Genomic DNA, 24197 nt, shown 5'->3' with positions numbered 1-24197 from the left:
AATTTGAGCCAAACATAATACAGCTGACACTATATTTTATGAACTGTGACAGATTGCAATGTGTTCCTCAATAGTTTTTTTGTTTTTGTTTACACAAATATATAAAATACATATTTTTATACTTACAGATAAAATGGTCAGTTTCTAATCTACAATTCTATAAGTAAGGAAGTACACATTAGATTTTAGATTTTTCTTCTGTTCACTCACTTTGCATTTAGTTAATTGAGAAATACATTTCAATTTTTGAAAGCATTTTTGCACACCTGCCTAAAACTTTGGCACAGTACTGTGTGTGTGTGTGTGTGTGTATGTATATGTATATGTATATGTATATGTATATATATATATATATATATATATATATATATATATATATATATATATATATATATATAAATAATATAACCTTACAAAGGACTTGAAACTTTGGGAGATTTAAGTCTTGCAAAATTGTAAAACTCCTGCCACCCCAAAAGCCTTTATTCAAATATAGCATTAAAATGCCACTGGAAATCGAAACATTCTCCTCTTATCACCATACTATTTCTAGTTCTTTTGTACAGATTCAGAAATGTCATGGGCTTTGAATGCTCAGTTTCATAAATATGCATGCAGACAATATTTTCTGTCTTTCTGTCAATATTTTACAAACCGGAGCAACATATAAAATCAATGATAACAAAGAAAAGCAGGGAAAAGTATATGTTGCCAACCAAAATGAACTAACATAATTGTGATTCAGAAGCAACAAACACAATGCAAGCATTTGCATAAACATAGCTTAATTTTATCGTATATGTAAAGGAACTGCTGAATGTTCAAGCCTGTCATAATGTTTCAAGATATTTTGGAAGTATTACTGTAACATTATTTGAATAAAAATATATATACCAGAGCATTTACCTGTATTAATAGCAAACAATAGAGTCCTTAATACGATTTAATTGTTCCCGCATAAATTTACTAAAACTTCCTGGATAGCGGAAAAACTGTGAAATCCCCAGATTATTATCAACTATTATAAATCAATTGTTAGCATTTCATGATCTTACTGCATGATAGTAATTTATAGTTTCGATAGACAACATGATGTGTTACTGTCCAGCCTGAGGTGACTGCTACACCTATGATTTATTTTTAATTGAATACTTCCAGTTTATTTCTCTGGTAGTCCTTCAATGCAAAATTCTAGAAACTATCGATGACCTGAAATTGAATGTTATCATAAATTTTGAAACGAGAAAAAAAAAATGGCACGGTCGGCCCTTCCCTAATGTCGGCCCCTGCTCTTATCTTAAGTGTCTTGACCAGACTGCACCTAGCTACCTTCAGACACTCATCTCTCCTTACACTCCGACCTCTCCGGTCCTCCTGCGTCAGAAGATTAACTTTGCCCCATCTCAGCTCCCCTTCCTCCGGAGCCATTTAATTTAATCCTTGACTAGTATCCAAAAGAATATACTGTAAAATAAAATTAAAAAACTGACCAATTTAGATTGCCAGCGACAGGCTAAATTGTGTCTCTGCATTATCCAAAGGAAGGCATTTGGGGTTAAAGTCACGCAGATCATCAGAAGGCAGTGAACTGATATTTATTTTAAAATGTGCTTTCTGCCTTCATGATTATAACCCAATATTTAATGTAATGTCCCTGTTGCAAAAGTAAATAACATATATTTGATTTATAATATATATTGTTTCTATCCAGCTAAACCTAGCCACACTATGAACAGAGCTTTTCAAGCAACTCACTTTATATTTTGAGAAATACAATTCAGTTTAATTTTAGTATATATTACTACCATGTTTCAATGTCTTTCCTATTACCTGGAATAAAAGAGAGAATAGATTAATAATATCCTTCATATCTGTTATTATTTTTCACTGTCAAATCTATGTACATTTCACTAGTTCTGTCCATCTCTCAGTCTGTCCTTCTAAACCTAGGAGATGTTGATGGTAAATACATCTGTTCCTACGAATGTGATGGATTCTTACTGTTGGAAAATAGAATATGGTTGGGGGGCACACAAATAAATCTGAGTCAAAGAGCTACCATATAGCATTTCAAAATGTCTCAAACATGGAAAATGTTGAACTGCCTTGGAAACAAACCACTTTTCCCGAGAGCTGAAAAAATTGCAGGTTTCTTAGTAATGACAGATGAAAAGGTGACAGTTTACCTGAAGTAAGTTCTATAAAACTGAAGAAAAAGGTTTTAAATAAAGGCACGTTGTAATACACACATTGAGTGCCCATTACTCATCAACCATAATGTTGGATCTAATCTCCAAGGTGACAATGCCCTGGCTCTCCATGTACATTGCTACTGACCAGTTCCACAGGAAGGCTAGAAACCCTGCCTTAATCAGCAATGTCTGTGACTGTTTGGCAGACTTAACCCATCAACATCAACCACTCTCACTGAACCTGCAGAAGGTAGACTTGTCTTTCAAAGATGAATGGCAATGCATCCCTCTTGCTGTCAGTAGACCAACCCATTACCCATTACCTCAAATAAGCACCAGGGCCAAAACTAGGCTTTGTTATCCTGTGGGGGGCATTTTCCTGGCATGGTTTGGGTCCAATTGTCCTCTTAGAGGTAAGGGTCACTGCAAATCATTACAAAGTTATTCTGAGTGATCACCTTTATCCTATGGTGAAACATTTCTATCCTGATGGGAGTGGTCTCTTCCAGGATGACAATACCCCCATCCACAGGGCACGAGGGCTCACTGAATGGTTTGATGAGTATGAAAATTATGTGAATAATATGCTATGGCCTTCACAGTCACCAGATCTCAACCCAATTGAACATCTATGGGAGTTTTGGACCGATGTGGTAGAACACCAAATACTGTTTATTAGCTTTAGTATTTTACATTAACAGAAAATAAGAACATTCAAAATTGTAATACTTGTGATTAAAATCTTTTTTTTTTTTTAAATAAATTTCTAAAAAACATTTCTAAAACATTAAAATCCTCAAATGAAATCATATTCAAAACACACCCAAGTGATAAGTGCATTCAAATGAACAGTAAATAAATTAAACAAAATCAGGAAAAAAAAAAAAAAAAGTGAACATCTCAACTCAATAAGAAAAAAAACAACAATCTGCTGCATTGGGAAACTAAACAGTAAATGCATTAGACAAAATAAAAAACATAACAAAACAATGAAAAAAACAAACAAAACAGTCTAATGCATTTTTAAAGGAAAATATAATGGTCAATGCAGCAGACAACTCATAAACACCTTGTTGCAGATGTTCCATCCCTCCCACAGGGCCCGTTTCACCATGCAGACGACACTCCACCTGCACCTTAAAGTCCCCTGGCTGGTCCATACAGGATCTGCTGGGTGGTCGCCCACGCAGGAATGGCAAACCTACGGAGGAACGGCAAAAAGAGGTGCAGTCCCTAAAAATGTGAACCTCTGTCTCCCTTCCCAGGCAGCCCTTGTAGGGGCAGGTGTCAAACAGGGCCAGGCCCCTTCTGTACATGAACACTCGGGTGGGGAGACACCGACTCACGGCCATCCAGGAGACATCATGCCAGGAGCCTGGATGTTCTTAACCACATACGCCAGCCTCTGCGCCTTAATGAACTTCACAACATTTGGGACCCCCCTACCTCCATCCAGGGCGTCCTTCACCATTTGCACTCTTTGCAGCCTCTCCATTTTACTCCCCCAGTTGAACTGAAATATAATTCTGTTGACCAATTTAGCGATGTGCCTGTCTGGGGGAGATATCATGCCGACGTAGAGAAGTATCGGGAAGAGAATGGCCTTTATGACCAGCACCTTACCAGTCATCGTCAAGGTCCTTGTGCTCCAGCCGTGGATCTTCCTTTGAATTTTGGATAAAGCTTCCTCCCAGCTACGGGTGCCCCAATTGGTCCCATTGATCGCAATCCCCAGAACCTTGATGAACGGCTTCACAGGGAACACGATCGGTGGGCCCTGGCCAACAGGCCATGCCTGAGAGAAGTAGACCTCGCTCTTGGCCTTATTCACAGCATCCCTCATTGCCCAGCAGAAGCCGTCCAGCAGTTCCTCCACCCTGGCCATGGACAGCACGTCGGTGCAAACCACAGCCATGTCATCCATGTAGGCCAGGGCTTTCAGTTGCTCTCCGCCGGCACCCGGGAGATGGAAACCTGTCACACAGGCGTCCCGGCGGATCGCCTGCATGAATGGCTCCAAACAGAGAACGTAAAGCAGGGCCGACAGGGGACGACTGTCGAACCCCCGACCTGACTGGAAATGGTTTGTTCAAGTGGCGGTTCATGAGGACCCTGCTGCTTAGGCTGCTGTAAATTATCTTCACCCATCTCCTCAAGCCAGACCCATCCTCTCCATAACCAGCTGCAGGTATTTGTGACCCACTCTATCAAAAGCCTACTTGATCAAAAGCTGATCAAGACCAGGGGAAGCCTTCTCTCACTTGAGTAGGCCACGACATTTCTGAGCAGCATGGCATTGCCGGCCGCCGATCACCCCCGGGCACCACAGACCTGGTCGGGACCCACGACTTGAGGGAGTGGCCACTGTATCCGGAGCATAAGTGCTTTGGCCAGTATCATGTAGTCGATGTCCAGGAGGCTGACCGGTCGCCAGTTCTTTAGATCCTTGGGATCTCCTTTCTTATGGAGAAGAGAGAGAATGCTCTTCTCCATAGAAGGGGCCAGTCTACCCTCTCTGTACACTGACCCTAAGACCTGTGCCAGATCTTCCTTAAGCACCTCCCAAAAGATCATATAGAATTCAGCAGGGATCCCATCGGGACCCGGTGTCCTTCCAGAGTTAAGACTCTTTATCACCTGGGAGAGTTCAGTAGTACTGATCTCTGGATCCTCCTCGCCCCCCTCCTTGCGGGACTCCAACAGGGACAGAAAGTGATGGATCCACCACCTTCTGATCGTACAACTCCCTGTAGAAGTCCTGCACCACTGTCTCGACAGCCTCTCTGCCCTCCAACTCCTGCCCCGAGGAGTTGATCATGGAAGATCTTCTCTTGTTCCTCCCTATAGAGGGCAGAGAGGTTCAGTTTCACCCGGGCCACCTTATCAGCCAGGTCGAAGCCTCTGAGGTGGAGCAGACACAGGCGCTGGAGGCAGGCATTCAGATGGGAATATCTCGCCCGCCTCTCACGAGCTTTCCGTTTCCCTAGCTGAATGAAGTAGCCCTTGGTTCTTTACAACTCTGTGGGAGCATCAAAAAGGTCCCTCGGGGTCCTCCACTCCTCGAGGCATCTACCAAAGGTCTTAACTACACGAGGGTCATTGAGCAGAGAGGTGTTGAGCTTCCAGACCCCAGGCCCCGACTCACGTGTGCTCGGGATGAGCACCTCTGTCGTCAGGAGCCTGTGGTCTGAAAAGACGATCGCCTCTGAAGACATGGCGGTCCTCTCCATTGGCGTACTGAGGAGGACGAGATCTATCCTGGAGAAGGAGGAGCCAGAAGAACTCACTCAGGTGAACAAGGGCACCAGGTCCCTACCTGCGTCGCAGAGTTCAAAAACCTCCATGAACACTGTCCGCTCGGGACTTGCCCAGGGTCCAACTGTCCCAGAGATCTTTATATTATTTTTTGAACGGGATGCTGCACTCCTGTAAACAAATAATATCTGCCCTTCATACCAGCCAGAGAGTTTAAAACATCGTCCATCTTTTTCACATCAGCAATGCTCCTCACATTTATAGATATAATAGTTAGGGCCATAATGGCAGTGAGGGCAATTATCCACTCCATAACAATCATGTAAAGAACCCTTCCTCTTCCCCATTTCACTCTTCTCCCTCACCTAGCTTGCACCCATGACTTCAACCATTTGCCTCACCACATGATCCTCTAGGAAGTCCATGAGGGGGCCTCGGGTCTCACCACTCGGTAAGGCTGATGAAACTCCACTGGGCCCAGAGCGCGTGGTGCTGGGAGTTCTCCCTGGTTCCTTTGCAGCTGAAACTGAGGGGAGGAGCTGACGGGGGGGGGGGGGGAGCTAGCAGAATTACTCACTCACTCACTCACTCACTCACTCTCCTCCTCTCTGCCCTTCTCCTTTTCCCCACCACTACTGTCCACTTCCCCTCCTCCTACCCCTCCCCCTCCCCCTCCCCCTCCATTTCTGACCCGGAGTCGGAGAGGGAGCCTATGAGACTCCTGACGACTGTTTCATCTCTACCCACATCCTGGGGTGTCTCCGTTACAGGAGCCTCAATTTGCTTTTCTTCCTGTCCACTCCCCCCAAGGGCCCGCGCCCTATTTGCATAGGAGGAGGGACAGTTCCTAAAAAGGTGCTCCCCCTCACCACACAGGTTGCAGGCCCTCTCCTGCTTTCAGGCTCTGGTCAGATGTTCCCCGCCGCAGACCTTGGACTTAATAACCATGCAGGCTAAGGCTAAATGACCCAGGGCCCCGCAGTTCCTCTGTTTGCACCTAAAACTATGGTGCTTGGCAGGTGGCGTACTACTCTGACGGCGGCCACTTCCACCTGCAGGTGTACCTGCCACCGCCAAGCACCAGTCCAAACCCCATCCTCATCCATGACCCTCTTACAATCAGACAGAATCTTACAGTGTCTCCTCAGCCATATCTCTACATCATATTCTGCCACTGCTTCATTAAAGAAATGGATTGTTACGATTTGTATCTGTTTTTATTTATTTATTTATTTTATCTATCAGTCAAAGCCTCGACTACAAAGTCACTCAGGGGCATGCAATCTTTCTTTTCTCTGTATATGCTCCAGAAACTCTTCAGCACTTGAGGGTTTTTAAAGCTCACCTCAAACACCAAACAGTTCAGTTCAGAAGGAGCAAAGCCCAGGCCCCTCTGCAGCACGGACCTGCTGAATTCCAGCCGGGTGAGGGCCGCGGTCTCACCTCCAGCCGCTCGGCTGAAGCGGACTGCATTATGGCGCCTGTAATTTTCTTATCATTGACGCTAATATCGTTCTCAAAACTCACCAGGAATGCAAAATGTCGCCATACTGCTGAGTTCAAAGAAGCAGGGGGCATCTCAATCTCAATAATTTCACCTCCTGCTCCCAGAGCAGCCATCGTATTTTCTAGAAAAGCGAATGTGTTCGCCCACTGCCCTGCACCTTATTTAGTCGCTAGGAAAAGACATGGAGGGTGTGGGGGGAGTAGCAAGTTAGCACGGATCTATTTAGTCGATGACTGCATACAGAAAGTAGCTTATTAAAAGTAACGACTCTTCCGAAGTTAAATATACAATAGGACTGCAGGTATAGAGCGGTATATTTGCTTTTAACAGTTTTGTGAGTGCAATTAGTTTAATATCAACTCCTTTACATGAACCTTACACGATCAGTTGCATGGATATGGTGGAGGTGGTAACAGCTGGCCAAAATCAATGACATGCGATCACTTAATCACAGATTCGCGAACTCCTTTTAAACCTAATAATTTTCGATTTTCGAACTAGAATCGAAATCGTTACACCCCTACTAAATATATTGTAACATTTGCGGGCGGTCAATAAACCACTAACACCATGTGGTGACAAACAGAGCGGGTTTTATTCAGGGAACACAATATTCAGGACAGCTCCACTCCAAAATTAGGGCGCCTCACTCGTAAACCCCGCCAACCACACACTATATGTCCCCAACTATGCATGACCACCTTCCTGCCGGTAGTACACCTATTCCCACTTGTTCACTCTACGTGACCAAACCCAATTAACCAATCACAAAACATAATGGAAGCATGATAGGGACTCAATTTAGCAGAAACCCTCCCACAATCACATGCACAGTGTCCCGGCGTATTCGTATGCCGTTCTGCAAGAGGAACTAGTCCCCAACAACTAATCACATACAGTTTGCCCTATAACACCGCACGTAGTACCAGGCGAGGGCGTACCCCCTGACATGCTACAATATGTATTAAATATGCCAACTGCATAACTGCATAAACGCAAATCAAGTCGTTATCTCTACCTCATCTGTCTACAGTCTTTCATGTGGTTAAAAAAAACACATTGTATAGCATCACAAGTGTCTTCTTACAACCGTAGACAGATTAAGGGCAGGATTAAATAAAAAATGTTCGCGCTGTGAGTCACTTGCAGAATCATTAACGGCATGTCTGCGAATGGAAATCGTGCTGCTAAACTTTCGTGGAATTAAATCTAATTACCTTCTCGCAGCTCTTTCTTGCACAACGCAAGAGAATAAAACACAACTTTCACGCAGCCGCTATTAGAATACTACATAATCATAAGATTTTCATTGTATTGGCAGTTATTGTATAAATATTTAATATGAAAATAAATCAATTTTAAATATTTCAATATCTACAAAGAGCCTCCTACTTTTCTGCTTTTAAGTCATGGCACGGCGAAAGTTGAAAATATTGTATCTCTTGCTCCCATCTCCATTGAAATCAATGGGAGCTGCCACGCCACGTCTGGTGTGAAAGCCCCTTTAACCCATGCAGGGATGGCGCAAACAAAGTGGTCTCATTTCAATTACAGTAATACATGAGCTATCACATGGTACGTATTGTTTAAATATAAACACTACAGATGCAAAAAAAAAATTAAATGTATTTTTTGGGCCTCTATCTATAATTTTTTTTTTCATAAGCTTCTTTAAGCAGAAGCTTTTGCTTAATGCAATTAATGTATTATGTTAAACAATTATGTCAACAATTATACATTATAACAGTAATGAATTTCAGATTCTTCCTCTTTTCTGTCTGACTGCTTAGGAGGTTCAAATGTAGGCTTATAACATTTGCAACATTTTCTAAGAATAATAATAGTCTGATTAATACACAATAATATTTTTAAATAAACACGTTTCCTTGGTCTAATTCAACTTAGTTATGGTGCTCCTAAATTCACAGGCAAATCCAAACTAACTGGTAAATCAACTCTCCATCTAAATAATTAATAATCAACCGACTTCGTGCAGGCAAACTAGACACGGTTTCTGGTGCTTTCGATGGGTCTCTGTAATTGAAACTGGTGAGGATGCACAATTCTCGATCTTGTGCGCCAGCTGGAAATAGGCGTCGTCATTGGAAATCGGCTGTTTCCACCACTGATGTAGGAGTTTCTATGTGAACACAATCTATGGCACCGTGCACCCCCTGGTCGCGTGTATGCATTTTTATATTTTGGAGGCGAGGTTGAAATATGTGTAAATTCTTGTTTACATGTTTAGAAAAGTGCAATGTGAAACCAACAGAACTCCGAATTCTTCATGACGCTGTAAGTGGACACAAACAAACTGGAATTTCAATTTCAATAAAATGTTCCTGGTGTGAAACAAACCGAGCCTAAATTGAAATAAATTGTATACGTATTTTATTGCATATTATTATTACTTTTATGATGTTTAATTATTACTCCTTAAGTATTGTATTGGCATTTATTTATATACCTTTAACTCATCTGAGTCTTGTTTATACAAGTCCATTTATTTAATTATATTAATTACACTGGAATACTGTATACACTTTTACTAATGGGGCACACGTCCATGTGTGATTGAGTGTGTATTGGGATGGGAAAGGGAATGCAAAATGCGACATCTCGGAAAGACTTGAATCGGTATGATCTCCATCTCTCTGAAGCATTGTAAATGGCTTTAGGAAGTTTTATGCCGAATTATGAGGTTTGTATTAAGACCAAAGGCTGGATTTAAAAGCAATATATAAGCACAAAGCCATATGGATTTTCTATTGATTTGCACTTTTTTATCCAATTTACAATTAAGCTGAGTGTTTTGAATGTGTGCACTCTTCCCCCTCTCCTAAACATCTGCTTTGTTTTCATTGGTGTAGCATTTTCCTTTTGATTTTGTGAGTTTCAATACTTGGTTGCAAATCCTTTGCAGTCAATGACTGCCTGAAGTCTGGAACCCATAGACATCACCAGATGCTGTGTTTCTTCCCTGGTGATGCTCTGCCAGGCCTGTACGCTGTCTTTAGAGCCTGCTTGTTCTTGGGGCATTTTGCCTTCAGCTTTACCTTAAAAATCAAAACAAAACAATAAGATAGAGAGCAAAAACATGAGGTGTGGCCGAATCAACTATTTGACACATTCTTAAAAAGAAAGCTCAGGAACACCAAAAGGCCCATTAGACCACAGAAAACAACTGTGGTGGATGACCGAAGAATCCATCCCCTGTTAAAGAAAAACCCCTTCACAGCAGTTGGCCAGATCACGAACACTGGGTCATTGACTGCAAAGGATTTACAACCAAATTTTGAAACTCACAATTTAGTTCATGATTGTTAATTTTTCCAAATACTTTTGAGCCCCTAAAATTGGGGGGACCACATATAAATGTGTGTAATTCCTACACCGTTTACCCAATTTGGATGTAACTACCCTTAAATTAAAGATGAAAGTTTAATCTTAAAGCGCATCTTATTGTTCCCCTTCACACCCATTGTGGTGCCATACAGAGACATATTTTTGACATTTGTGTCACTGTCCAAATATTTATGGACCTAACTGTATATGCTGACTTATGTTCCTTTGAGTGTGACTGTATTCTTCTGATGGATTCAGAATGCTTTACAGACAGCCCTGAGATGTCTTTGAAATTTCAAGTTCAGAATGCCTGTATTTTCTGATATTTTTAATAAGAATTAAAGCCGCAATATTTTTTAAAACATAATAATTATTAAGATATAGCTTTGTAGAATGTTGCTAGAAGCACATTGTCTATGATAAAATGGCTTACATATTTGATTCATAACCATGTCATGAGAAAAAAGTCATTCTCCGTTTATCTTTTGGAATCTGAGCCAATATGCAATATATAATGTATACATGCATATAAGAAATCTAATCCAATCCGAAGCTACTTTCTTCATTGCTACATGTATTCTAAGAGTAGGTATATTTTAATTTAAGTTGGGGTTTGAGCACATTTCTAGGTAGTGGTCAGTTTGCAAGCATCATTTGATGCATTATTGGAAATCAAACCCGAATCAAGTTACCTCCAGCAGAAAATAGCTATGCCCATGTTGAAGGCAATATGTCCTGGTCAAGACAATCTCCTGAACTCCAAACTGAATGTCTGAATGGGAAAGAAAGGTGATTTAAGCAATTTTGAGCGTGGCATGGTTGTTGGTGCCAGACGGGCCGGTCTGAGTATTTCACAATCTGCTCAGTTACTGGGATTTTCACGCACAACCATTTCTAGGGTTTACAAAGAATGGTGTGAAAAGGGAAAAACATCCAGTATGCGGCAGTCCTGTGGGCGAAAATGCCTTGTTGATGCTAGAGGTCAGAGGAGAATGGGCTGACTGATTCAAGCTGATAGAAGAGCAACTGTGACTGAAATAACCACTCGTTACAACCGAGGTATGCAGCAAAGCATTTGTGAAGCCACAACACGTACAACCTTGAGGCGGGTGGGCTACAACAGCAGAAGACCCCACCGGGTACCACTCATCTCCACTACAAATAGGAAAAAGAGGCTACAATTTGCACAAGCTCACCAAAATTGGACAGTTGAAGACTGGAAAAATGTTGCCTGGTCTGATGAGTCTCGATTCAGATGGTAGAGTCAGAATGTGGCGTAAACAGAATGAGAACATGGATCCATCATGCCTTGTTACCACTGTGCAGGCTGGTGGTGGTGGTGTAATGGTGTGGGGGATGTTTTCTTGGCACACTTTAGGCCCCTTAGTGCCAATTGGGCATCGTTTAAATGCCACGGCCTACCTGAGCATTGTTTCTGACCAGATCTCAACCCAATAGAGCATCTTTGGGATGTGGTGGAACGGGAGCTTCGTGCCCTGGATGTGCATCCCACAAATCTCCATCAACTGCAAGATGCTATCCTATCAATATGGGCCAACATTTCTAAAGAATGCTTTCAGCACCTTGTTGAATCAATGCCACATAGAATTAAGGCAGTTCTGAAGGCGAAAGGGGGTCAAACACAGTATTAGTATGGTGTTCCTAATAATCCATTAGGTGAGTGTGTGTATATAATATATATATATTTGATTCCCAGTACAAAAAATATTTTTTTAGCCTATTTAAAAAAATATATATAATATATATGAATCAGCTTCCTCACATCCTAGTTTTACATTAATTTTAACAAACAATATAATATCTTCACTTTTTGAAAAAAAAACAAAAAGTTATAGTTTCTACTTGAAAAATCTATCCAGTTCCCTCACCATCTGTTGTCTCATGAGGTAGGTGAGTTGCAAAGACATGTTTCTTATACTTTACATAACAGTTAGTTTCCCAGATTTAATGAAGAAGAAATACAGTACATCTTGACTCATTAATACAGCAGATGTGAAATTAAACAATTGAAATACAGTTTAAGTCATTTTCATATTACTATTTTCTAAATGTTAAATGTTAACAATTCTATGTAAGACTGCAATAGTTTAGAAATGAATGTCAAAGACATTCAAAGACAAGAATAGACCGCAGGAAAGGGATGGGAAGCAATTTTGAAATTTGTCGTATACCAACTGCATTTATAAAATCACATGTAAAATAATATACCAGCTGATATTCCAGTCTCTACATACAATCACAATCTATTGTCATGAAGATGGATTTTAGTGTGCTCACTACTTTTCTTTGTTGCTCAAGTAACATATTTATTGCAAACTTGACTCAAGCACAGAGAACTTTAAAATGCAATGATATAGTTTAGTCTGATTCAAGTACTTTTATGTTAGGGGGGTGGGGGGAAGTATCTGTATTTTATTATTTGACATTAAAGGGTCTCAGCGTATTTTTAGGAATCTAGTATTGGCTCCCATTTACAGTGTAAAAATAAAATAATACTACACTTCATGATTGTTAAACATGTATGAAGACTGGATAAAAGTGAATTCAATTACATTCCCAATATGGTATAAGTCTCAATATTGATAACAATTATAATTGTTAATTATTGATTGGAGAAATAAGGAAGACAAACACAAATTAATAGTCTACACAATTAAAATAAATTCAGGTTGAGAGAAAAATCATAAATCAATTAAAACTATGCAGCCTGCTCCACTAATCAAAGTAATTTGTAGAGTTAAGGTGGTTACTTCAAAAATTTTAGACAATGGTATAAAATGAGATGAATCCTGGTTTCCATCCAGATTGAGTAGATGCAAGATGTCTCTGACAAAAGCTCCTGCCAAGTGGTGGTTGGTATTAATCTGAGCCTCTGTTTCTCTAATGCATGTACTTCCAGTAGAGATTAAATTCCTTAAAAAAAGCCATGTCCATCCATTTATATTACTGGAGAATTTAGTTTTTTATAGAACTAATCATTTTATTTTACATATTTTTTTGTCTACAGTGCCTGTTCTAAAACAGGTGAGGTAGAGAGAGTACATGCTGTGGGGCTGAATATTCAACTGTACCAGACATGTTCATGTGTCATTCAATGATAAATGGTGTATAAAAAAAAAAAATATATATATATATATATATATATATATATATATATATATATAATATAATATAATATATAATTTTACTGTAATATCATTTTTAATCATTAGGTTATGAATAGCATTCAACATGATAATACACATGGCACCTGGAATATCTTGATATACAAGAATGGGAGAGCAGACCATCACTCAAACACATTTTCAATCCATAATCTGTGGTCTATATTGCATTACACACTTAACTGATATCTGAAAATCACCAGCAAAGATGTCACTCTTCATCATCAGTTGTGTTACAAATTCCCCAATTAAGATACATTAGTGCAGCTTCATCACCCACTAAAACAGGTGCTACATTATTAAATCTGTTCATTACCTAAATTTCAAAAGTTATTGGAAAATTACTCTTCACTCAAAATGGTGTGAACAGTGAAACTTAAAATATATTTTGATCTAACATAAATTTACAATTCATACACAACAACTGCTACTGCTGCTTTGCTTTTTTGAAATGTAGTGTTACATAAGTAATTTAAATTATTAATGTAAAATGTTTTAATTATTATTTATATCAAAATGAGGTGAAGAATTTTCTAAGGCTGCAAAACAAAGATTGCATTTTTAGTCAGGGAAAGAATGTGGGAAAGGTCAGGAATAGAGTGGGCTCTAATCTTCTTCATGTCTGCTCTGAAGTAGTTTATCTGTTTGTATTTCCTCTGTACGATTTGCTGCTAACTGCAAGATTACTAACTGTATCAAGATTTTAAACTACACCAGAGTCTAGGTTGATGGTATAAACAGGCAGAGCACAGGGCTTCAAACAGATCCCTGCAGCACCTCATGCATGACCTTACCCCAGCTTTGTGTTTCTCTCCTAATTGGTACTCTTCTGTTTCATTCATGTAAGATACTTCTGAATCCAAATTCATTACCTTGGATGGTATGAGTAAAACTATCATTTCAAAATCCTTAGTCTAATCCCAAACTGATTTGACAATCAGTATAATGTCAGTTATCAAAATAGAAAATAGATTCAGAGAAAAAGTTAAAGATTTTTTTATCCTTTCCATTGCTGTCTTAAAAGCCAAAGAAAGTGACTGAAGGGATCTTTTATATCAAATTGATGATTTTATTCTTAGCTGTAGCTTACTTATAGGACATTTAAAGGCATGCCAATTTTAGGATATTAAAATGGCTGTATTTATGATTGGACATAGCAGTTTATTTTAATGAACCTAGGTTAAGGGCGTAGGGGCGTCCCTATGCGTCCCGTCCCCCGTCCCCCCAATATTGTCCCACTGAAAATGTTGTGATTAAATAACTTTTATATCCATCAATAAGCAGAACATCTAACTTGCACTTCGACCTATGGCACTATCTGTGGTTGTACATGGAAAGAATCAGAAAAGCAGCCTGTCCGTATATGTCAGGGCATACTTTACAAACATCATGGGAGACTTGTTTGGGAAACATCAATATAATGAGACGTCAGTAGCTAAATATGGATTTGGAAACATAAATGAAAGAGCTGATAGATTGGTAGAATTTGCAGAAAACACAAATGTTTTTATTACAAATTCTCTGGAAAAAGCCATCAAGAAAATGGACCCGGAGAAGTCCCAATGGAGGAAATTTAACAAACAGAAATTGTATAATAGTAGAGAGATTAAATCCTGAATGTGACCACAGAATGGTTCAGTTAAATACAAACATGGAAAGAAGGAAACCAAAAAAGACTATCAACATCATGAACCTCAGAAACTATGAAGCAGAGTACAAATTAGAATTAAAACATACTTCATAGTGTACTTCATGACCAACAATAAGACATAGATGCATCACAAATCATGAGTAACAGCATGGAAATTGATACATAATTTGGAGGACAACAAGATAAAAATATATTAAAAAACAAGGTAATTAGAAGTCAAAACCCCAAGTCAAAAATTAATTGCATTGAACTGTGCAAAAAACTAAGGACACATTATTGAAGATATAAGAAAGTCTAATAAAATCTTAAAGAAACCATTGAAAATAATAACAACATCAAAAAAAAAAACATCTCCCAACAGGAAAGAATCAAATCATTACCCTGAATAATAGTGATGGCACAACAATCAAAAAGATGATGCAATCATCAAGACAGGGGAACAATTCAGCAGAAACCTATAAAGTAGTGATGACAGCAGTAAACAATATGAAGAGGTAAAGTGAAATACAAGATATAATTCCAGAAGAAGTAGCTTATACTATAAAGAAGAAGAAAAATGAGAGATGTAATTTGTTTTGTTTTTTCTACTATGGTAAATCAAGTTGTGTAAATGAAAGGAAGAATAATCCCATTTAAATGCATCAAACTGTCAGGTAAAACCCAACAAAAAGACGGAAATTCAAGGGGGGGTTAATATTTGTTATAACCACTGTACATAAACATATCAAATATATTTACAGCAATATCCCCATCATCAATAATCTGACTCCACCAAGACACTGACAAGATCAAAATTTGTAAAGGAGTACCTCAAAGAGACAATCTCCCCTAAACTACCCAAAGCAATACAAGAAGTGCTAAAGACTTTGGACTGGAAAGAAAAAGGAATCAATATAAACAGAGCCTATTTCAACAACTTAAGATTTGCCAATTATATTGCCATCTTTGTATGAACACCTGAAGACCTTCAGCTTCAAATTCAAGAACTCTCAGATGCAGATGAAAAGGAGTGAAAATGGGATGGAGTACATTTGGAAGAAATGGCATGCTGTTGAAAGGAAATCTAACCTTTTACCTGAAGAGAAAAGTAGTTGATCAATGCATACTACCTCTGCTCACTTATGGCTCTGAAACCTCATCACTAAATATAAAAAAATACAGAAACTGGAAACAACACTAAGAAGCATGGAAAGATACATGCTTGGAATAACAACAGACAGGAAAACTAATACATGGATCAGGCAACAAACAAAAGTATGTGATGTCATCAAAAGAGTCAAAATGTTAATATGGCAATGGGTCAGACACATTGCAAGATGAGCAGACAAAAGATGGATAAAATAAGCTTTATAATGGATCCCAAGAGATGTACATAGACCTAGAAGGAGACCACATAAAAGATAAGATGATTAAATAAGAAGCTTTGCTTGTGTGACCTGGAAAAGAGATGCTGCTATCTGAAACAAGAGCAAACCTCTTGTGAAGGCCACCATGCAGCAGTGGATTGATCAAGTCTGATGGTGAGATAAGATGACATATATAGTCTACATTATCTACACCCTTCAATTTACTGTATTATACCCTTGGTTTTCTATGGTTAGAGTTCACTTTAAAAAAATATATATTTAAAGTATTTATTCTATACAAAATATAAATATATAAATATTTACATTACATGGTTTCACAATGAAGATCTTACAGCTGATTTCTACTTCCACAACGCTTCCAAACTTCCAAATTACTTTCTCCCGGCTTTCTCTTTAAAATAATTCTAATCTGTCAATGACTAGCTGGACTGTCACTTTGCTTAATCCTGCCTACAGGCAGAAGAAAATGACCCAATCAGTGAAGCGAGGTTTTGGAAACCAACTATTGAGACAGAACTTCTCCGTGGTCTGATACATCTATTTATTGTATTAGTTATTTGTCTTTAGGAAGCGGGACATACATGATGCAAGTTTCTCAAGTTTGTATAAATTGAGACGGCTTCGCCCCCACATCTTGCCATCCTGTGTGGTTGGACACACTTGCTCAATGAGCGAGCTGGCTCTGGTTCCGGAAGAAATGGCTTTGGGGTACGCATCTAAACTTTGGTACATCAATTGGGAACGCCTGCACTAGACTCCATTGATTAACCACCATGTATGAAAATATCTGTAAGGATAACCTTTTGGGGGCATTTCACCACCCTATCTTAGTTTTACAGATAAGAAGAACTGTAAAATTATGCATAGTTTTTTGTTTTTTTGTACATATCATGGTTTCCCTATTTACTTTTCTAAAATTAAGTATTTATCTATGTATGTACTGTATCATAATATAACCATATCATGCATCTATACAAAGGGCAAATTAAAAGACTGATCAGTTCAAAGTCATTGAAAACACCTATGTCTGCTTTTATCACATGGTAGAATCTATCCTAAGCTTTTCTTTAGAATTCAGAAATATTACTCTTGCTTTTTTTATTAAATAGTCAGGATATCAACACTAAATAAAAGGAGCAGCTCAGCAGTCACTTCAGGCTGTATTTTGATTATTTCTATTGTCTGAAAAGAACCTCTGAATTCATCATGAATTCACACTGAAACCTCAGTGAAAAGCAAACAAATAAAGTCAGGCTGGAAATAACTCCCTGGAGATACAAGCATAGGAACATTTTCCTTCAGTGCTGACTGATTGTTTTAGTATGAAGCCTGAATTTTAATAGGACCTCTCAAGGTGCAGGATTGAAAGAATATGCAGTATGGCTAGAAAAAAGAAGTGAAAGAATAGTTAGACTTATGCCTGGATCAGTGACTGATATGTTGCCATAGTACAGTGTAAATTAAAGATTTTAGTTTAACAGGCAGAGCCTAACATTGTTACCTACTTCACAGCTGTGAAAATGGTTTCTGTAAACATTTCCACTAGACACATTTAACCTAATAAAGTGTGATAATATTTGAGATTCTAAAATGCACACAGGAGTTGGTAATCCCAGTTGTGTTGGTAACAGCACTCTTTAAAAAAACGATGGAGGTTGAAGGGAGGCCATATTTTATCTGCTGTTTTGACAAAACCAATCAAGTCCTTATCACATCTTTACATCTATATATACAGCATATGTTTCAATGGGTGAGGAAACTCAAACAGAGGAGTATAATATTGTAGTCCATGTTATTTTTCACAAGACTAGCAAATGCATTGTAGTATTATTATTATTATTATTATTATTATTATTTGTAATCCTTATTTTTACAGAAAAAAACAGATATTGATGTAATATTTGTGATTGTGTTTTGTATTAATTAATTTAAATATTTAAGCATTCTCATACTCAAACCATCAATTATAGATTAGAACCAAACATGTTGCATCTACTCAAAATATATACCTTTTGTCTTGCAGCAAGGAGATCAGTATCTTTTCCCTGACATACACTTCAATCAGGTTTCTGTCATGTGATGTAGAAGTACGATGATGATGATATCATGGTAGCATCAGTTATGAGAGGAAGAGCTGGAGTAATAGTGTGGCTACTCTGTTTGCAGGATCTAAAGTTTAAGTTTCAGTATTATAGTTTTTCAATGGAACTGGATACTCTACCATAACACAAAGGATAGAGTGTGTTAAATACTCCAAATTCAAAAGTGGTAAGACATTTCTTCTTCAAGAGGCAAAACATTAGTTATAAAAGATACTAAAATAGGAAATTCCACTGGTTCCAAAATCCACAAGTTATCAAACAGACCTGAATTGGTGTTCAGGGAAGGGGTGCTGAATTGTTTGTTGAGAGAAACCAGCATAGAGGCTGACAACAAACCTCATCTGAAATAGTTGTGAACTATAGTGCAGTGCAGAAAACCAATTTAGCCAGAATTAATATAGGAGGATATTCAGCAGATTTAAATTGGAATTTGGTCATAGCAATATTTTCTGTCCTTGCAAACAGTGTAGTGGGATCATTATGCATTGGAATGTGCTTGAATGTATCATCATGTATCATAAAGACAGTACATCATACTATGCAGCATCCTCTGACACCATATTAGGACGTTAGTTTTGAATTTCTGGACTAGGGGAAGAGTTACACCTACTGGTCCATCAACAGCACTTTTGGCACCCACCCAATTTTCCTTGGATGCCACACATACAACTACTAACTAAACCCACCTTTGCTTCTGTTATGACATCATTAAATGTCATAGTGCCATGCATACTAAAAAACATAATGAACTGTGGGAAAATGAACAGAAGTAAATCAAGTAGCATTTTAAACAAAGCACCAATTTAAGAAGTTAATCAGAAAGAAGATTGGGCAGCTCATATCCCCTGAAATTACAGCACAGTTAAATGTCAGTGGGAGAGAAGCATCGTCCCATATTATAATGAAAACATAGAAGCTGATCTTAATGGTAGTGTCACTTTGAAAAAGCCACTGATTATGGCTGCAAATTAAGCTAAAATGCTCCAGCTGGCAACATTATATTAAAAGTGGCATATGGAAATTGGAAAGAGGTTACCACAGAGTTACATTTGCAAGTAATTGATGACCAGATATACATATAAATGCTATAGCTGTCTGGACATATTTGGTTTGGAAATGTAGAGGGAATTTGATAAGTTTCCACAAAATATTTTGTCTGGAAAGCCAAGCAGAGATGAAGCACAGATAGAAATTATGATCCTAGACTCACTGCCCTCAAGGTGCTCGCATTGATGTTGCAGGTAAACTGGACACCAAAGATCCCAGTGCTCAACTAGAGCATCTCAAAAATCTGACCAGTATCTATCAAGCTGTGGTTGGCAACCTGGCTACAACTGAAGCCTTCCAGTACTTTCTGTCTGGATTGAGGGTGTCTCCTTCATTTTAATTTTTATGTACACTATTTATAATAGAACTGTACCCTCCACAGCCCTTCACAAGTAAAGATGGTTCCTCTGGGTTCTACTAAGAATAGAATGTGGGATTAGAAGCCCTTAGTAAAAGCTTCTCTTAGGATTGCAAAAATGATCAGATTCCCAGAAGGTCCAGGTCCCATTTTATCCACAAGGAATCCAATGAACTTTCTGTGACTTTCAGCCTCTGCAGTGTCCCATTCCTTTCTAGATATTAGGTGTACCCTATTTTGCCGAAGGCCTGGCTTAAACATGATGTCATTGGTGAAGTAGTGGAAGTAGCTTATCTGAGGGGCTTAACCCAGGCCAGATGATGTAGACTACTTATCAACTTTGATTAAATCTTTGCAAGAACTCTGACTGCTGTAATCAGACGGAACCCAAGGAGCAAAGACGTGTGAGTGGTGGATAATCTACAAGACATGGCCAGAGAGGTGTGCCATGTGGAGTGTGGCCAGACAGCTATCACAAAAGGCAGAGAATTCTCCCTGTTGTCCTTGGTGAAAAATACCCAAAAGTCTCCCTGGGAAGAGATAGCAACAAAGGGACTGTGAAAACAGCAGAACAGCTTAGAAATCTGTTGCAACGTGTTGAAGAGAATTGGCAGCCTGGGAGGAATGATGGTAGTTCTGATACTCGACTCCCTAAAGCTAGCTGGCCATGTATGTGTTATGTCTGAAAAGTTGTGATATCAACAGGAAATGTCTGGTAGCTTTGAGGTTACTTAAGTTGATTCCTTGAAATTCCAGCTGACCTTATTTAATCTGCTTACCAAAATATATGACATAGAAAATTGGGCCAAAAGGTACAAGCAGACCTTAAATTGTCCCTAAAAGTCGGTATGTCATCACTTGAATCCATCTGGGGTCAGGTCAAAGAGAGTTTACATTACCTCATTCTTTAAAACATATATATAAGTGGAGGATCATTAAGATGGTGAGAGGGGAGATGTTTCCAAATTGCAAAGAAACAAAACAATATATTGATATTTTGTTAATGAGGTGGATTGACTGCTCTTGCATTTATATATAAAGTATCATGATTATTTTATTACAATATATTACAGGATGTTTTTGCAGGAATGTTGTTTTTTTTTTCTCTCTCAAGGCCAATGATTTAAAAGTAATAATGTGAGGTCATGATAATGTGAATCTAGGTAATTGTTTGTAGTTAAATGTGTAATCTTTTCATAGTAAACATACATATATACAGACTGGTGATGAAATAAAGGAAAAAACAACATAAAGTGTCTCAGTAAGGTGTTGGGCACTACGAGCCACCAGAACAGCTTCAATGCTCTAGGCACAGATTCTATGAGTCTCTGGACTCTATTGCAACACTATTCTTCCAAAAGATATTTGGTGTTGGTGATGATGATGGTGGTGGAGAGCGCTGTCTGACACGTTGTTCCAAAATCTCCCATAGATGTTCAATTGGGTAGAGATCTGGTGACTGCGAAGGCCATAGCATATGATTCAGGTCATTTTCATACTCATCAAACCATTCAGTGCCTCCTCGAGCCCTGTGGATGGGGCATTGTCATCCTGGAAGAGACCACTCCCATCAGGATAGAGATGTTTCACCACAGGATAAAGGTGATTACTCAGAAGAACTTTGTAATGATTTGCAGCATACAAACAGCATAACACACATACCCACAGCATAACAAAGCCTCACTCACTGACCCCCCTCACTGTAGGGGTCAAGCAGTCTGGCCTGTACCGTTCTCTTGGTGTCGCCACACATGCACTCACCCACTTGTCGAGAACACTAGCCAGTTGAGCATCTTTGTGACTGACGCTCGTGCCATTCTTGCCCCAATAATGACCCCTCTTTCAAAGTCACATAGATCCTTTCCTCTTGCCATCTTGATCTAAAATCGAGCATTATAGGATGTTAATTGCATAATTGCATTATGCAGTACACCTCTTTGGAGGCATCTGCATTCATTATGTTCCTTCACTCATTTATTCAGGTTTTTCTTTTAATTTGTAACACGTCTGTATATAAATAGTGTGGCAGTGTGAGAGGCAAGACTACAAAACTCCTCCTCCAAGACTACAAACCCCAGAAGCCAGCCCACCACTTCCTCTATAAAAGGAAGCAGGAAACGAACCACTGGGTGCATTCTTGGCTGGGGGTAGCAAGGTGCACAGGAGGAGAAGAAGAAGAAGAAGAAGAAGAAGAAGATGGAGATGGAGATGGAAGAGAGTGGAAGAGCAGGAGAAAGAAGGGTGAAGTTGAAAGTTGATGGATTTACTGGCTTAAGTAACCCTTTTTCTGGACCTGGACCATTCTCCCTCTTGAACCCCAGACTGTCTGATACCTCCCACCAGTAATGAACTTTGATTACGGACTTTGATTAGCAACCTGCCTTACACCTCTTATACTTCTATCTGGCTGGTGTTTGGCTCTGCCGACCCGGGCATTTACTGTCGAACAGCGAGCCGGTTTTGTACCCTCTGCCTGCCTCCCTAATGTGTGTTTCAAGACCAGACCCCGCCTACATATAAGCCCTTTTTGTGACAGGCCCCCCAACCTGCAACAATAGATATTACACTAATTGTATTGTTTTAAATACTAGTGGCACATGGCTAATATAAATCATAAATTAATCCATAATAAAAAGTAACTAAATATGTATATGATATGCATACCTATTAACTGTTTCATATCCAGTTTTAGAGCTGTTTAATGGAGCCTAAAAAATATAGTACTCAACACTCAAGAAACAACTGATCAAGCTTTGGATGGTGCAATTGAAAAGTTGTGTTTAATGTAATATACACCATTATAGACAGCACTACAAAAAAACAAATGTGATATGTTTTGAAAGTGATTTTGATAGTCCTGGATGCAGCATCTATCTATCTATCTATCTATCTATCTATCTATCTATCTACAGTTAGGTCCATAAATATTTGGACAGTGACACAATTGTCGTCATTTTGGCTCTGTATGCCACCACAATGGATTTGATAGAAAACAAGGTGTGCTTGAAGTGTAGACTTTCATCTTTAATTTGAGGTTAGTTACATCCAAATTGGGTGAATGGTGTAGGAATTACACCCATTTTTATATGTGGTCTCCCTAATTTTAGGGGCTCAAAAGTAACTGGACAAACTAACATAATCATGAATTAAATTGTGAGTTTCAATACTTGGTTGCAAATCCTTTGCAGTCAATGACTGCCTGAAGTCTGGAACCCATAGACATCACCAGATGCTGTGTTTCTTCCCTGGTGATGCTCTGCCAGGCCTGTACTGCAGCTGTCTTTAGTCCCTGCTTGTTCTTGGGGCATTTTGCCTTCAGTTTTTCTTGTTCTTGATCTGGCCAACTGTTGTGAAGGGGTTTTTCTTCACCAGGGAAAGAATTCTTCGGTTATCCACCACAGTTGTTTTCCGTAGTCATCTGGGCCTTTTGGTGTTGCTGAGCTCACCAGTGCATTCTTTCTTTTCAAGAATGTACCAAATAGTTGATTTGGCCACACCTAATGTTTTTGCTATATCTCTAATTGGTTTGTTTTGATTTCTCAGCCTAATGATGGCTTGCTTCACTCACATTGGCAGCTCTTTGGACTTCATATAGAGGGTTAACAGCAACAGATTCCAAATGCAAATGCCACAATTGAAATCAAATCTCGACCTTTTATATGCTTACCTGAAATTGAACTAAGGAGGAAATAACACAGTCCAGTTATTTTTGAGACCCTAAAATTGGGGGGATCACATATAAAAATGGGTGTAATTCCTACACCATTCACCCAATTCGGATGTAACTACTCTCAAATTAAAGATGAAAGTCTACACTATTTACCTAACTGTGTATATATCTATATCTATATATCTATATCTATATCTATATATATATATATATATATATATATATATATATATATATATATATATATATGCTAGTATTTCCAGTCCTAGGGTCAGTGGTTAAGATCTGTGACTACAGATTTTGTTGTGAGATTTTTGGATTGAATGCCTACTTCTGATTTGGTATTACAGAAACTGTTTTCATCACATGAAACGTTCCATAATATCTAACCTAACAAAGGATCAGTATGGATATGTAATAGGCCTGTTTATTTTGCATAGTTTTTGGATTGGTATGAATGTAAATTTCGACCTACAGTTTCTAAAACTGACCTTAAGAATTGTATTAAGTAATCTGAA

The sequence above is a fragment of the Amia ocellicauda genome, chromosome 2, assembly GCF_036373705.1.
Source record: "Amia ocellicauda isolate fAmiCal2 chromosome 2, fAmiCal2.hap1, whole genome shotgun sequence".
Lineage (NCBI taxonomy): Eukaryota > Metazoa > Chordata > Actinopteri > Amiiformes > Amiidae > Amia > Amia ocellicauda.
The sequence above is the reverse complement of the archived record's forward strand: the minus strand, read 5'-3'. Positions refer to the sequence as shown.